Consider the following 16,928-nt stretch of genomic DNA (forward strand, 5'->3'; position numbering starts at 1 on the left):
CTGAGCTCTCGCGACAATCGCATTTTCTCCCATTTCCAAGTGTCGCAACTGCATCGCGGGTGGTGCACAGGATGGCGTACAGCTATGGCAAAGATGCGCACTACTCGCGATGCAGTTGCGACATCCAGAAATGGGAGAAAATGCGATTGTCGCGAGAGCTCAGTTCGGTTTTCAACTGGATCTACAATATTTTAACTTTAGTGAACGCGACGATTCAAAACCAGTGTTCTTTATTGGACGCAGATCGTTTGGCTACTGAGGGTCCGGCTGTGTACCTTTAAGGTCACTCCTGACAGAATCCAAGTTTCAAAGTGCTCGCGTTTTCGGGGGCGCACCACTCGATACGGAACCCGGGTAGAGGTGAATAACAAACAAATAACATAATAATAACAAATTTTGCTGTGATATCAGATTTTGTTATTCCTATGTTATTCATGAATAACATAAAATATCATCCTAACAGCATATTTTGTTATAATAGTAAACTTTGTTATTATTATGTCATTGTATGGAAGAACAGAACAACAAATGGTGAACACATTTTGCAATCATAACAAAGTTTGTTATTCATTTATCATTTGCATTTTCAACATATCAATAATAACTGTTTTTGATATTTTCCTTTCTATGAATATTTTGCTATTGGTTTGCTCTTATAATAGCAAAATGAGTTATTTCTTAGCTATTCGCTCGAACAATTTTTGCTATTATTTAAGTTATTTTAGCAACTATATCAAACAAACTAATATCAGATTTTGCTATTCTGTTATTCATATATTAATGGTAAAACTTGTTATTCTTTTGCTATTTTCTTCTACCCGGAAAGCAACGCACAACTGTCATTTTTATTTTTTCACGCATGCTGCGACGCAGTAAAGCTGAATCAACAAAAATGACAGTTGCTCGCCGCCTCCGTATCGAGTGGTGTGCCCCTGAAACGCGAGCACTTTGAAACTTGGATTCTGTCAGGAGTGACCTTAACCTATTTAGTTCTATCGGTTCGTGTTGTTTCTATGTGTTGTATGTTATCTAATTATCTATCTGTATCATCCGTACTAGTTTAGTGTCTGTTACAGGGATGTTAAGTGTTCAATGTTTTTGCATGATTTGTATAACAGTTTAAATTTTAGCCAATTTATTTCTAGATTTAAGTTCCCGAGCAGAAAAAAATAACTTATGAATAACTTGACGAGGTATTAATTTTAAATACCACAATACCCCGATAAGTTATTCATAAGGTTGGAATAAGAGTTAAAATAACAAAAAATAATAACTAAAATTTATATGAATAACACCTGAGCAATAACAACTGGTATTATTTTGATAATGAATGAATAACTCAAAGTATAAAATTGTACAGAGGACTGAGTTAGTTATTGAAATGGTATTCAAGAACAAACAAATAACACCACATGATATTGGAATTCAATGAAAAAGGATAACTAAGCTTGTTATTGAATTGTTATTGAATAACAAGTTAATACTAAGATTTGTTCTTCTTGTAAATTTTTATTATTTCTATTATATTAATTACACTTAAGCTGGAATTACAATTTCAAAATACGACACTATGAATGCTTCAAAAACCTACTGCATCATTCTTTGATTTTTTAAAACAGTTGATTATTGAGATTAAATTAAAATTAAATTAAAATTAAATTAAAATTAAATTAAAATTAAATTAAAATTAAATTAAAATTAAATTAAAATTAAATTAAAATTAAATTAAAATTAAATTAAAATTAAATTAAAATTAAATTAAAATTAAATTAAAATTAAATTAAAATTAAATTAAAATTAAATTAAAATTAAATTAAAATTAAATTAAAATTAAATTAAAATTAAATTAAAATTAAATTAAAATTAAATTAAAATTAAATTAAAATTAAATTAAAATTAAATTAAAATTAAATTAAAATTAAATTAAAATTAAATTAAAATTAAATTAAAATTAAATTAAAATTAAATTAAAATTAAATTAAAAATTAAATTAAAATTAAATTAAAATTAAATTAAAATTAAATTAAAATTAAATTAAAATTAAATTAAAATTAAATTAAAATTAAATTAAAATTAAATTAAAATTAAATTAAAATTAAATTAAAATTAAATTAAAATTAAATTAAAATTAAATTAAAATTAAATTAAAATTAAATTAAAATTAAATTAAAATTAAATTAAAATTAAATTAAAATTAAATTAAAATTAAATTAAAATTAAATTAAAATTAAATTAAAATTAAATTAAAATTAAATTAAAATTAAATTAAAATTAAATTAAAATTAAATTAAAATTAAATTAAAATTAAATTAAAATTAAATTAAAATTAAATTAAAATTAAATTAAAATTAAATTAAAATTAAATTAAAATTAAATTAAAATTAAATTAAAATTAAATTAAAATTAAATTAAAAAAAAAATTAAAATTAAATTAAAATTAAATTAAAATAAATTAAAATTAAATTAAAATTAAATTAAAATTAAATTAAAATTAAATTAAAATTAAATTAAAATTAAATTAAAATTAAATTAAAATTAAATTAAAATTAAATTAAAATTAAATTAAAATTAAATTAAAATTAAATTAAAATTAAATTAAAATTAAATTAAAATTAAATTAAAATTAAATTAAAATTAAATTAAAATTAAATTAAAATTAAATTAAAATTAAATTAAAATTAAATTAAAATTAAATTAAAATTAAATTAAAATTAAATTAAAATTAAATTAAAATTAAATTAAAATTAAATTAAAATTAAATTAAAATTAAATTAAAATTAAATTAAAATTAAATTAAAATTAAATTAAAATTAAATTAAAATTAAATTAAAATTAAATTAAAATTAAATTAAAATTAAATTAAAATTAAATTAAAATTAAATTAAAATTAAATTAAAATTAAATTAAAATTAAATTAAAATTAAATTAAAATTAAATTAAAATTAAATTAAAATTAAATTAAAATTAAATTAAAATTAAATTAAAATTAAATTAAAATTAAATAAAATTAAATTAAAATTAAATTAAAATTAAATTAAAATTAAATTAAAATTAAATTAAAATTAAATTAAAATTAAATTAAAATTAAATTAAAATTAAATTAAAATTAAATTAAAATTAAATTAAAATCAAATTAAAATTAAATTAAAATTAAATTAAAATTAAATTTTGTTTGATGGGTGGGTCGACACTGTAGTCTTGTAAATCAGGATTCCGATTTTAAAATTTATTTTAGGTGGGTTTCTACGATGGTCATTCAATGTGCGGAGTGTTGTTTTCTGAAAATAATAAACATAATAAATCATAATAGAATTAAACTTTATTTCCACAACAGTAATACATACCTTATGCAAGACCTTCCCGGCATGATGTATGTAATCGAAATGGTTAGATTGTCCATCGGTTACCCTAGGGTTGATGAATTATGAGCTCCCGTGTGTGGTTTAGTTCACTAAAAAATATAATAGAAATGTAGTGAATCTAATTAATTGGAGTATTCGACCATTTTGGCAGTACCCTATTCCCATCCGCAACGTTTATTACTCAGGCGCATTTGAACCGAATTACTCGATACACGGTTAGCATCTGTAGATTCCTATGATATACAAAAGTTTGAAACGCAGACGAGTTATCGAGTTGCGGACGGTAATAGGAGGTGCTACCCAAGTGGTCTTTTTCACAATAGCTACGTAAACTAATTTTGGATAATTATATGAATTCATACGAGATCATCGTGCCAGAATGTAAATGCAAAATTGATAAAAATGATTCGAAAAATTAGCAAGAACCTACAAACCCGGGGCCTTAAACCTATCGGTGGAAAACTGGGTTTGTAGACATAAATCCTTTAAAATGTGCTGGTCAAACCAACAAAAGGAAATCGTAAATCTTACCAACAAGCAGGAGCATACTATTTATGAGTTTAGATTGAACGGAGGGAAACCTGGCAACGTTGTAGGCCGGGGTTCCCACTCCTGAAAATCAAATGGAAAATCAAAAATGGATCACAAAATCACAGGATCTAGCTGATTTCATTCTGTCAAGGAACAAGTCAACCTTAAAAGGAACCTTAAAATCAAAATAACCAACCGGAAACGGAAATTTTGGAAATTAAACTAAGCTACCACCGAAACCTCATCATCCTCTGCCAACTTATTGTTATTGTTATTTATTAATCATACGTTAGCCTGTCAGTTATTAAAACTAATTAAAACCAATTAAAGCAAAAACTCACGTTTTACAAAAATATGACCTGGCCAAACATCCAGTCCAAGTCCAGTAGTTACCACGTTACAATTTGCTTTTGAAAGGCAGGCAAGTGGACCTAAGCTGTAGCTGAATTCACCTAAAAGATACAAGCACTAATGGGATTAAACAATAAACCTACCTTCCGGCCCTGCCAGCTGCCAACGCCCAATGCCCAAACCGGCTTTCGCCGATGAAGGGCCCCCAGTTGTACCGGCGTGGCTACACCCGAAGGCGACCAGCGGGATTTTCGTCGTCTGACGCCGCGCCGACCGGGGAGCTTGGGCGTTGTCGATTACCGACTAGGTCCAGCCTCTCCCTACAAGGAGGGACAGGACCGGATCAATTGCCGCAATCAGGCTTCCAGTACACAAGCCCTCGAACCGAATTCTGCCAACACACAGGAAAAGTTCCGTCCGACACTCTCCAAATCACCCCACGCGCTGCAGACACGGACCGTGCCTCTTCGTGACGAATCTCCTGCCCCTTCTTCGGGTCCAACATCGCATCCACATTCCATCACATCACTGGTCACAACACAACATATTATCCCGGACTGTTTTCACCGAAAACAACGAAATCTCGAGCGAAATTTGTTTTTTATCGAGGTGGCACTTTGCTTCCGACTACGAATAATGTAAACAAACATGTACACGCTCGTCTGGCTTAACCCAAACATGAGTTAATAACTTCCAAATCGAAAACTGATGGCTTAAGACAAAATTGACATTAATTCGACAGAATAGCCACTTATTCAATATTCAATCTTGTTAGAATAGTAATGGATGCAAATTTGGTTTGAAATTCAACCGCTTGGCGGCGCTAGTGTATAAGGAATCACCTGTAAAATTGTATATCTCGAAATCTGTTAGTTTTAGAAATTTACCGCCTTCTACAAAGTTGTTCGAGTGATTCAAACCATTGTGACGGAGACAAGTTTAGTTTGAAATTCGACCGCTTGGTGGCGCTAGTGTATAAGGAATCACCTGTAAAATTGTACATCTCAAAATCTGTTAGATTTAGAAAGTTATCGCCTTCTACAAAGTTGTTCGAATGATTAAGACCATTGTGACGGAGGCAAGTTAAGTTTGAAATTCAACCGCTTGGTGGCGCTAGTGTATAAGGAATCACCTGTAAAATTGTATATCTCGAAACCTGTTAGATTTACAAAGTTACCGCCTTCTACAAAGTTGTTCGAGTGATTCAAACCATTGTGACGGAGACAAGTTTAGTTTGAAATTCAACCGCTTGGTGGCGCTAGAGTACAGTGATTCACCTGTAAGATTGTATATCTCGAAATCTTCTAGATTTAGAAAGCTTGGTGGCGCTAGTGTATAAGGAATCACCTATAAAATTGCATATCTCGAAATCAGTTAGATTTAGATAGTTACCGTCTTCTACAAAGTTGTTCGGGTGGTCAAAACCATTGTGACGGAGACAAGTTTTGTTTGAAATTCAACCGCTTGGTGGCGCTAGTGTACAGTAGCCGTTCGATAACTGCAAAATGTTTACTTTTCAGTTAACGAATGCCGTTCGATAACTGCAACGCAGTCTAGACGTCAAACGTTTGTCAATCGACGTCAGATGCAATAAAAGTGCATCTAAATGTGCAGCGCAATGCAGCTGTCATTGAGTTTGACATCAGTTTGAAGTTTAGCGGTCCGATAATTGCAAAACTGTTGCAACTATCGAATTGCAGTTAAAAAGCATTGCAGTTATCGAACGTCTACTGTATAAGGAATCACCTATAAAATTGCATATCTCGAAATCAGTTAGATTTAGATAGTTACCGTCTTCTACAAAGTTGTTCGGGTGGTCAAAACCATTTTGACGGAGACAGTTTGAAAATAGAAAATAATATAAATTTTGCTTGTCATAAGACGAGTTTGTACCTTCCCATTTAATTCCACCACTTGATTGTACCTTGACAGATACTTATTTCGACCTTACTGTTGAGGTCGAAATACGTATCTGCCAAGGTACAATCAAGTGGTGGAATTAAATGGGAAGGTACAAACTCGTTTTATGACAAGTGAAGACATTCCACTAAAAAGCTCAAAATAATTTTCTTAATAAATTTTTGATTTGAGATTCTTGATAGCAAAAAATGAAACATCGTGGCAGTTCACAAAAATTATTAAAAACGCTATATAATTTTGAATTATATACATGGTATAGCCCTGTACGCTGCTAATACGGAAAGAGTTAACGGAAAAAATTATGAAATTACCAGAAAATTTGACAGCTGATTCAGTATGGGAGAAATGACATTTTTACCTTGCGGAATAATAGTACGGAATATTTTTCCATATTTCTCCATTTATTTACATAGCAGGCGTTATTCGCGTTATGAAATTTTCCCTACTTGTCGACTCCGTACTGCTCACGGAATTTTAGTGGTGGAATCATTACTTGACGATTCCTTATCCTATCTATTTGCACAGTCCGTGTCAAAAGCGTACTAGTCTTATACCGTGGAATCAAACAAGCAATTCTGGACAAGGTTTGCTACATACAATTAGTGGCTGTTAAAACAAAGAGAGAAGGCAAAAGAGTTGTTCTGAGAGCAGAGAGAGGATTTTGGGGAATGGTATGATTCACATAATGTAATGACATACTTTAACAAACACTGTGATGGCATGATTATTGGATTTTCGTAAAAAATATTTATGAACAACAAAAACAGCTATTTGTGTGGTATGCATGGTGTTAGGAAGTTTGACATTAGAATAACATCCAAAAAACAGTTTCTGTTATGATAACATATTTTAGTCTTCATATGTACTTGATACTTTCTTACCCAATAGCTAGACAATAACTTATAACGTTATTAGAGCAGAGTTTGTTATTGTTATGTTATTATTTTGTTCTTCGCCTCTGCTCGGGTTTTCATTAATTAACTTTTTATCTTAATAATTAATTCTAATTGGCTAGCGATCATTACTACGTTCAAAGTTCAACAGACCGCTTTAGAAGTATTTCGTCAGCGAATACCAGGCAGGTTTTCGTGAAGTCCAAATAACGGTGGATCAGATGTACAACCTGCGCATGATCCTTGACAAATTTTGGGAGTTCAACAGCAGACCCACCATTTTTTTTATTCCAAAGCAGCGTATGACTCGATAGAGAGAAATAATCTGTGGTAAATAATATCTCAACACGGTTTTCCGGCGAAACTGATAAGCCTGGTTCATATCAGTATTCATGATGGGCTGGAAATCAAGTATTCGAATTGCAGACAAAGTGTCAATTTCGTTTGCGACCTTAGATAGATTGAAGCAGAGTGATGATTTTTCAAATTTAGTGCTCAACACTCCAATTTAGGGTTCAAGTAGGAGATCTGGCATGTAGAGGAACGGCAGGGCTTCGTGGACGACATTGACTTCAATGGAATCGATCGCACGGAATCCAAATTTAAAAAGTACACCTCTCAATACGGAAGCAACGTACAACTGTCATTTAAAATATTTGAACTTTTCTGCACCGCAGCATGCGGGGAAAAAAAATGGGAGTTGTACATTGCTTTCGTATCGAGTTGTGTGCCCTTTAAAATGCGAGTACTTTTGTAACGTGTACCGTGAGAATTGTCCTTAACGGAGGCTTTTATCTCATTGAAGAGAGAGGCTGCGAAGGTACAGTACTCTTGGTGCATGGTTGCGGGTAAGGACAGAGGTAGAGTGCTTGATGGGGATGGGTTTGAATGCAGCTGACATATGACAATGACCACGTAAAAACCTAGAAAAATATTTTTGATTGTATCACATCCTTCTACATGGAGACCATGGAGACATGGAGACACCAGATCCAGAATTTCAGAACGTTATTCAAGGTGGTGATATTTAACCAAGGAGCGAAATAATTGAAAGACTTGATGTGGTCACATTGGGATTTTCGTAACCACTGTCTGGCCTTTCAAATTAACAGCCATCGGATCTTCCACACCTACGAAACTTACGAGCATCTTCGCAGTCGCTGATTCGGCTACAGTTGAACATTGCGGCCCCATCCGGTGGAAACAAAGTAAAATGAGAAGTGTGAAACGCATGAATCTTCTTGGATATAGTGGAGGAGCTAAACCGGTGAGCACGTTCCAATTAATGACTTTTTACTTAATTTGTATAAACTTAAATTCTCAAATATACCACTAAATACGTACAGGGCATCGTTTGCTTCTATTGCCGCGGATATTGTGGGAGTCCCAGGTATTCGGTTCACGCTTTAGTAAGCAACGGTGGCTCTTCTCGACCTTCTACTCCCTGAGTAGTTAGTACGAATAAGGGCGTCCTTGTGAAGTTTTGCTGTACCTGTTACGAACAACTAGTACATCCCATTCCCTACACTTTCTGAAGAAACCTTTCTTACTTCAGAAGTGAATCCTTTTTGTAGTACTAGTCTTTGTAACAAAAAGGGCACCATTACGGAGCATGAGATCTGATCAAATTATTCGTAGTACTACTTGACCAACACCCCCAGCTGGGTGAGGGATAGAGGATGACACACACACACACACACATATCACATCCTTCTACATGGAGACTAAATGGAGACAAAAACCCCAGAATGTAACAAAACTGTCAATCCATCAAACTCTTTTTTAAATTGTTAAATTTAAAAATTTAACTCAAAACCGAGTCAAAAACATTTGTTTTGAGTCCTTTAAAAGTGGGCCAGAAGTGTACGCCGCACAAAAATATTATTTAATGGTTTATTTATGTTTTACATCGGAGGAATTCTAAAGGATTTTAATTTCATAGATTCAGATTTGCAAAAAAAATATTCAGCTGAACTTCTATTTTATTCTGAAAATAAATTCGCAGTTCCAAACACCGCATTGACACCGTTTTCGGAAACAAACCCACAGAAGCGAAAAAATGAAATCCACAGCTTCTATTTACTGTTCGCCGAGGACTTATCGTGCCACGACGGAAACAAACCTCCCAGTCACATGACTATCAACAGGATCAGCTCCAGGACAAAGCCACACAGAGAAAGAATTAGACAAACCTTATGAATACCGAAATACAAACAAACTCGAATGGAAAAGGAGAGGATTACGTCCCGCAGACAAAACAGAAGAACTACCGAAATAATTGTAAGTACTTTTCGTTCACCCGTGACTACGACGACGACGATGGCAACGAAAAATGCCAACGAGGTCGCATGACGGTCCATAAGATTAAAAATCACTGAAACATATCAAAGCGGATCAGTGGGCTCCTTGCAGTGTGTTGGCTGATCGGATTCTGTTCTATGTTTCCGGCGCTCGTTGGATCGGAACTTATTTACTTGCCCGCTGCGCTGCAGATGACAAACAACTCCCTTTCGGTGAGTCCGAGCAAAGTAGATGATTTACTGCTGTCGAAGTACCACTAAATTCTCCTGGTTTTCTGTTCCCCAAATGGCTTAAAGAAATTTTTCTGTCAGAAAAAACCATAATTGATGAAAATGGTAACACATTGCCACACTGCATATGAATTATTCTTCCATCAGAACGCCCTCCCGTGCCATCCTACCTCAAGACGAGCACGCCTTCCGAAGGAAGCAAATCGATACTTTCATCCTCACAAAATTGAACATGAACCATATCCGATTTATGTTGAATATCATCTCCGTCTTGTGTGTTGCCCACAAAGTAGCATCATCCATTTCTATCACCTGCAATAATACCATCCGCTTCGTCCGGTGTGCTTGGCTTTGCCATCCACACTAACCACAGGTTCGCTGATGTCAGTGCAGTGTCCCACTGCGGAAGGACGGCGGCGGGGCATCCCAAACGACGAGAAATATGGACATAGTTTTGTGGGTTCTTACTGCATCCAGTTACCGCTGCTACTGGCTGGTATACTTCAGTTCAGTGATACGAGATACGAGGAGAGTGCGGGAAAAAGAACTCCAAGGGACATTTATATCGATGTTATTCTATTACCGGATCATTTCGGTCACACAGGACCGATCCTTGTGGTTGCCTTTGAATAATACATCCTAGTGTCGAGCAAAAAAAATGATATAAAGTGTGCGTCATAAAAAAAATAAGTTGTTGTGATTTTTCTAGAAACAAACAACACGTTGGTAGGGCAAGCCAGTAGCAAACTTCGGATCAATTACACTACCGTTTTGCACATAGGAGTCCCAGAAACTGGGACAAATATGCGTATTATGGCAGTATAGTACCATTGAGATTTCGCAATTTATATGAATTATAGTTTAAGGGTGAAGTATGGAATGATGGATGTATTAATAATGTCTCTCGGAATTACAATATGGAAAAAAAAGTTATCGAATGTCTCGACAACTCTTCAAAAAAAACGTCATTCCGAAAGAACACAAGGGGAACAAATGTAGGTTGAATTTATAAAACTTTCCAATGCAGATATGCAGGGTGGAGTTTCGCCATGATGAAAATGTCTTCGAAAGTTCGTCGTTCTTATAAATGATACTGTTCTAAATGGGTAAAGAACTGTACAAGAAAAAAATAATACACAAATTTTGAGGCAATGAGTATATTATGCTTCATATATTCTATAAAAATAACTTGAATAAAGTCAAGACAAAATTTTCAAAACGACTTATCTGCTTTTGTAAACATAGATTCAAACGACGATTTGACGAATCTGATAGCTCTCCCACGCAAACCAACACCATCAACAAGTAGCGGAAACCTTCACCTACCTATTGATGGTGTTGGTTTGCGTAGGAGAGCTATCAGATTCGTCAAATCGTCGTTTGAATCTTTGTTTACAAAAGCAGATAAGTCGTTTTGAAAATTTTGTCTTGAAGTCATAAATAATACATTGTACTTCGGAGACCACATTTCCGATTCACCAAAACCTTTTCGGAAATGTGCATTTTTATAATGGTTCAAACTGTATGCGGAGATACCGTCTATCTTTGAAGCATCTCCAACCAGAAATTGGTTTGCTCGGATTGTCGATTGATATCGGATTACTTTCGCTTGCCCATCTTCGCATTTTTCGCCTCATTCGGGTGTAATATCGGCAGCAAGGCATAATAGTTTTGTCGGTCGAAACTTCCTCAAGTAGGTCGCGCGGTGGCTTCTTCCTCGCCACTGAATCGAAAAAAAAGTTGCTCCTCCGACGACGTCGTCGTTGTTGTCATCCCGGGTGTGGTCATGAAAAATTCATAATTCATTACACCATTAGGGATTTGGCTGGCTGACTGCTGGCTGACGGACTGCTCGCTCACGTCTGCTGGATGTCGCATATGCCATACCGCAGCACGCTGCCCTCGCTGCGGTTCGGCCGGTTAACTTTGAGTTATGGCGCCTACCGTAGTAATAAATTTTGCTAAAAGCTTGCTCAAGCCACCCGCGATGGAATGCGCGATGCGTAATGCTCGTCAACAACTGTTCCGAATTTGTAGCAACATCAGGCAAACAACCCGCCGCCGACCACTGCGCACATATCAACGATTTTAATGTCTTCATCCATTGTTGAGTCGAAAGTTCGCCATTAAAGTTGTGTCCTACTCTACATTATTATTATTATTAGAACCCGAAATGATGGCCCGCCGTCGTCGGTTGGGGTGTCATGGATCATATAATCCTTGCTCCCGAGCGCAAATGGCTGCACCCAGCCAGTCAGCCAGCGTCTAAAACTAAACGGAGCAGCAGAACAATTTCGTCAGAGACGATTTACTACGCTTTTCATTTTGGTTGGAGACGATGACAGGTCCGAATCTACTGGCTGACGGCAGGTTTAGCGTCTAGTCGAGCCAACGGAAACAGGGCGAAGTTCATCTTGCTGCCTTGGTGCGTTCGGGAAGGGGTGGTTATCAGTGAATTATCACAATGGATACAGTCTTTACACGTCGTGGCAATAATGATAATTTATGTTAAATTGTCCGCAACGGAGCCATTGGCTTGTTGTTTAATGTAATTGTTTCAAAAATTTATCTACTTCCAGAGCAAAGTCAAAGTAAGTTTCCTGATGCAGATGTATGTAAAAAAATATTGTCCCAATAAAATTGCTTTTTTATTATTGATACATCTAATTTACTATTAGACTAACCATAAGCTCACAGAAATTACAACAACAACCAAAGTGTGTTTTGAAAGTCGTTCTATGGTTCCAGTGCAATTCTAGAATTTGTTTTTTAAACTCAAACAGACTTCCTTCCCTGTACAAATTTGGCTGGGTAATGGCACGACAGACAATGATCAAAACTGCATTCCAAGACAGAATGTTTTCCTCATTTCCAAATGTATAATAGAAGTAAATTTACGAATAGAAGTTATCCCAGTTTTATTTGCACCTTTTATGGCAATTCTTTAACAATAGATTCATTATTCAACAAAATTGAACTTTTTTCGCTCCCTTCAACCATTTTTTTTTAAAGATTTTCTGTAACATGTATAGTTTTTTGAGATGAACGGAATTCACAAAAGTTCGTACTTTCATAGAAATTTGGATTCTCTGCTTTACAAAACTGAATTTCGGCTTTTCACTTTGAGAATACAGTTTGAATTTTGTGGAATGCATCTTCTTCTTCTTCTTCTTCTTGGCTATACATCCCCACACTGGGACCTCGGCTGGCGGCTCTCGCAGCTTAGTACTCATTAAGCACTTAATTAACTGCGAGGTTTCTAAGCCAGGTTACCATTTTGTGCATTCGTATATCATGAGGCTAACACGATGATACTTTTATGCCCAGGGAAGTCGAGAAATAGAAATTCGATAGAAATTCGGTTTCTCTCTCTCAAAGCTCAGCAAAACGAACGTGTAAAAAAAAATCAACAAATTATTTAACCCTTTCAGAACGGATGGGTCATATATGCCCAGCGTTTTAGATTGGCTGTGTAAGAAGAGAGATAGGTCCCCACTTTCTTCAGCAAAACTATTCACCAGGATGTTGTCTTTGCAGGGAAAATATCGGGGGTCAAGTTTGACTATACCCTGAAGACCCAGATATCCGAACCCTGGGGAAGATATCGCTTCTTAGAGCATGCAAATGAATCTGACTTGGCTTGGCAGTTCTGAATACTCAGACAAGTTGTGCCATCCTGAACGTTATGCCTGTTATTAATTTTCTTGAATACGAGTTGCTCAAGGTACTCCAAAACGTTCTGGAGTTCAGCCCACGATATCTATCAGATCAATCAAAGCTTTTGTAATGTCCTCATCGTCTGTATATGCCCAATCCTGTTCAATGAGCATATGCATCATGCAAACCCAATTTTCGTGAATACGGGATCTTCAAGATACTCCAAAATATTCTTAAATTCATAGTATCTACCAGATCATTCAGGACTTTCGCAATATCCTCATCATCGGTATTTACTCATACCGGTGTAATAAGCATATGATCCTTATTTCCATGAGCATGATATCCAATGTCCAATGTGCTCCAAACTGTTCTTGAGTCAAGATGCACAATAAGGTTAACCTGCGATTTGTTCTACGTTCACGGATTTGGATGATCAAGTAGTTCAATCGTTACGGTTTCCATGACGTTTTGGTGAACCTAAAAGGTCTGTAGTAGCTTGTATGATTAATGATTGAAGTCATATAACTCAATGGACTTACTGGGATATCATATCATACACCATTCATAAGTTGGTTCATTGGATAGATGATATGGTCCGAGCTACAAAAAGGGTCTATACAGTTGATCCTCTTGACTCAAGCATACATAAAGATATGGAATAGAAGTTTCTCTGAAAATTGTTCACAAGTATCATCATAGTAACCGAGATTTTTTTTTGTATGGCGTCATTTGCTTCTATATACGATTCGATACGAGGGATATCTAGCACTGCACGAGTACATCGTTCAGGGCTTGATTGATCGGATACATCGTATGTTATGAAATCTAGGCCGTTTTGTTACGTTAATACCAAACTCGATAATTTCATGTTTTATGATCACATAGATATTTTTGGACATATTCCCAGTTTTGGACATTTTGTTTCTGGAGATATTTTCTGATGCATTCGAGGATATGTACTCCAGAATAGTTTGAACAGCCTAGGACATCCGAAAAAATATTTCAACACCTTTTTAGTTATTTCTTTAGTTTTGGCAGGGGAGCTGGCCATTTGGCCTAACGCCATTTGGCATGATGTCATTTGGCATAAAGGCCATTTGGCATAACGGACATTTGGCATAATTGTGACCAGCGTCAAAAGTAATTGACACTAATTGACACGCATAATTGACACTGGGTATAACTTTATTATGGTATTATGACAATGAAGGATGTGATACCTTCTTTAAAAGTAGGCGCATGCCCGGATTAAGGTCATGGTGGATGCGATCTCTCTTTAAAAGAAGCCATGGATTGTGGCAATGGAGGATGTGATCCCTTCTTTAAAAGAAGGCGCTTGCCTGGATTGAGACAATGGTGGATGTGATCCCTTCTTTAAAAGTAGGCGCATGCTCGGATTAAGGCCATGGTAGATGCAATACCTTCTTTAAAAGTAAACGCTTGCATGGATTACGGCAATGGAGGATGTGATTAATTCTTTAAAAGTAGGCGCTTGCCTGAATTATGACATTGGTGCATGTGATTCCTTCTTTAAAAGAACGTGCATGCCCGGATTGCAGCAATGGTGGATGTGATTCCTTTTTTAAAAATAGGCGCTTGCACGGATTATGGCAATGTAGGGTTTGATTCGTTCTTTAAAAGTAGGTGCTTGCCCGGATTGAAGCAATGGTAGATGTAATCCTTTCTTTGAAAATAGGCCCTGCCAGGATTATGGCAAATGGTGGATATGACTCCTTCTTTATAAGTAGGCGCTTTTTTTTTTGTTCGGGATGAACCACTGCGTCCATTTCATTGAACTTTTGTAGTATACCCGTGTCATTTGTTTAGTGCATGTCTTTCTGCTCCATTTCTATTGAGAAGAAATGAAGTAGTTATTTTTTATTCATATATTTCTCAAGCTTAATGTAAGGCCTCTTTAGATTGAGGTACCGCTATTTATACCCTTTGAGGAATGGCTTATACCAACTCTCAAAGGCGCGCCCCTCAATCAGTTTCGGCATCAACAATAAGGGGGAAAATACTGATTTTGACCATGCATCGGTACTGAAGTTCAAACATATTTTGGCTTCTTCTTATGAGTTCCGAATTCGTTTAGAGATCTGATTTCATTGCGTTTAGCATTTCCGAATCTCACCTTTACACAGAGCTCTTATCAGTCAGAGGGTTCAGCAGATCCACCAAATATCCGCTTCTTTCCTAATTAATCAGCGCCCTGGAGCTTGAGATTCATGTCGTCGGCTTCGAAAATCCGCCTAAGGTTGAGTTACGTTTTTACAATTTACTCCATTGACTCCATCCAAAAGGAGCAAAAAATGGGTCATCTAAAAGCAAATTATAGTCGTTCCATACTCTTCCGACCATCACTCATAAGTATAAACAAGAATAGTAAGAACTAGAGCACAGTGTGGTAGATCTTACTCCGTAATGCAACACGAAGAGTGTCTACCCAGCATTACAGGCTCCGTTAACTGCCTGGCTAATTGTTTCACCCCCCAGGCCATTCATCCCCTCAGCACGGGTCACCTGACACCTTGGGATTCGGGGTTAGGGACGTCATATTGTCAGCTTCAGTGTTGTACCGAGCCTGGCGATATGACCGGATTTACACCGTTACGCACTACTTCAGAGTATCCATATCCCAGCGTAACGGGACAAAGTAGGGGCTTACCGAGAATACATCAATGGTAGATGTGATATCTTCCCCGAGTAGCACAATTAGATTGATTTGGTTGATGTAACTCATATGTGACTTGATTGGTTTTAGTAACTCGTCTACGACAAGTGTATTGCTTGAGTTTCTAAAGTTAGGCACTTGCCCGGATTAAGGCAATGGTGGATTTGATCCGGTCTTAAGGCGTATGCCCCGTAGGGGTATGGATGTAACCCCTACTTTAAAAGTAGGCATGTGGCCGGAATAAGTCACTGATGGATGTGATCCGTCCCTCGGAAGCCATTCTGCCGTTTTGTTATTTCATTCTTCCGGAAAATGTCTACCATCAGTCATAATTTATCAGAAAACAGCCTCAACCTACTTTATCTACGCTAAACATCACATGAAATATCCCTTTCGCTTTCACAGTTCAAAATTGTGCCAAATGGCCTTTATGCCAAATGACCTTATGCCAAATGACCTTATGCCAAATGGCGTTATACCAAATGACTTTATGCCAAATGACCCAGACCCCTTTTTTTGTTACTCTTATGTGTTTACTTGTTTTATAATACACGAGAAACGCACCATCACCGCTAGGTGGATTATTTTGGGATTTTATGAATAATCCTTTATTTCAAGCTCTATCTGGTAAAAGGGCGAATGTCATAAGAGAGAATTCTCTTCGTTGATTTCCCCTCTTTTGAATAAAAGTGACAAGCAAAGAATTTATTTGCACTTTATCACCTCAGAATGCATGTTTGCATTGATTTCTATCGTTCTGAGCTGATAAACCACAAAGATATCCGCTGCTTGTCACTATTATATAAAAAAGAGGAAATCGACGAAAAGAATTCTCTCTTGTGACACTCGCCCTTAGTCCAGATAGAGCTTGATTTCCCCTTTTCGTCTTATACTGAAAAAACGTATTCATTTAAATATGGCATTACTTCCTCCCATCGCTTTGTACCGGGCTGACGCTACCATTTAAAGAACGTAGCGCCCTTGACCTTATACCGTGCAGATTCAT

General features: G+C 35.7%; 1 long non-coding RNA gene across 1 annotated transcript; it reads right to left on the minus strand.

The window, feature by feature from the left end:
- Positions 1-3,170: 3,170 nt before the first annotated feature.
- LOC134220977 (uncharacterized) lies at positions 3,171-4,795 on the minus strand. The gene is made up of 4 exons (XR_009982149.1): positions 4,681-4,795; positions 4,235-4,345; positions 3,345-3,451; positions 3,171-3,278 (listed from the first exon to the last, which is right to left on the minus strand). It is a non-coding gene; the product is annotated as an uncharacterized LOC134220977 (long non-coding RNA).
- Positions 4,796-16,928: the final 12,133 nt, after the last annotated feature.

The sequence above is a fragment of the Armigeres subalbatus genome, chromosome 3 (genome assembly GCF_024139115.2).
Source record: "Armigeres subalbatus isolate Guangzhou_Male chromosome 3, GZ_Asu_2, whole genome shotgun sequence".
NCBI classification, from domain to species: Eukaryota; Metazoa; Arthropoda; class Insecta; order Diptera; family Culicidae; genus Armigeres; species Armigeres subalbatus.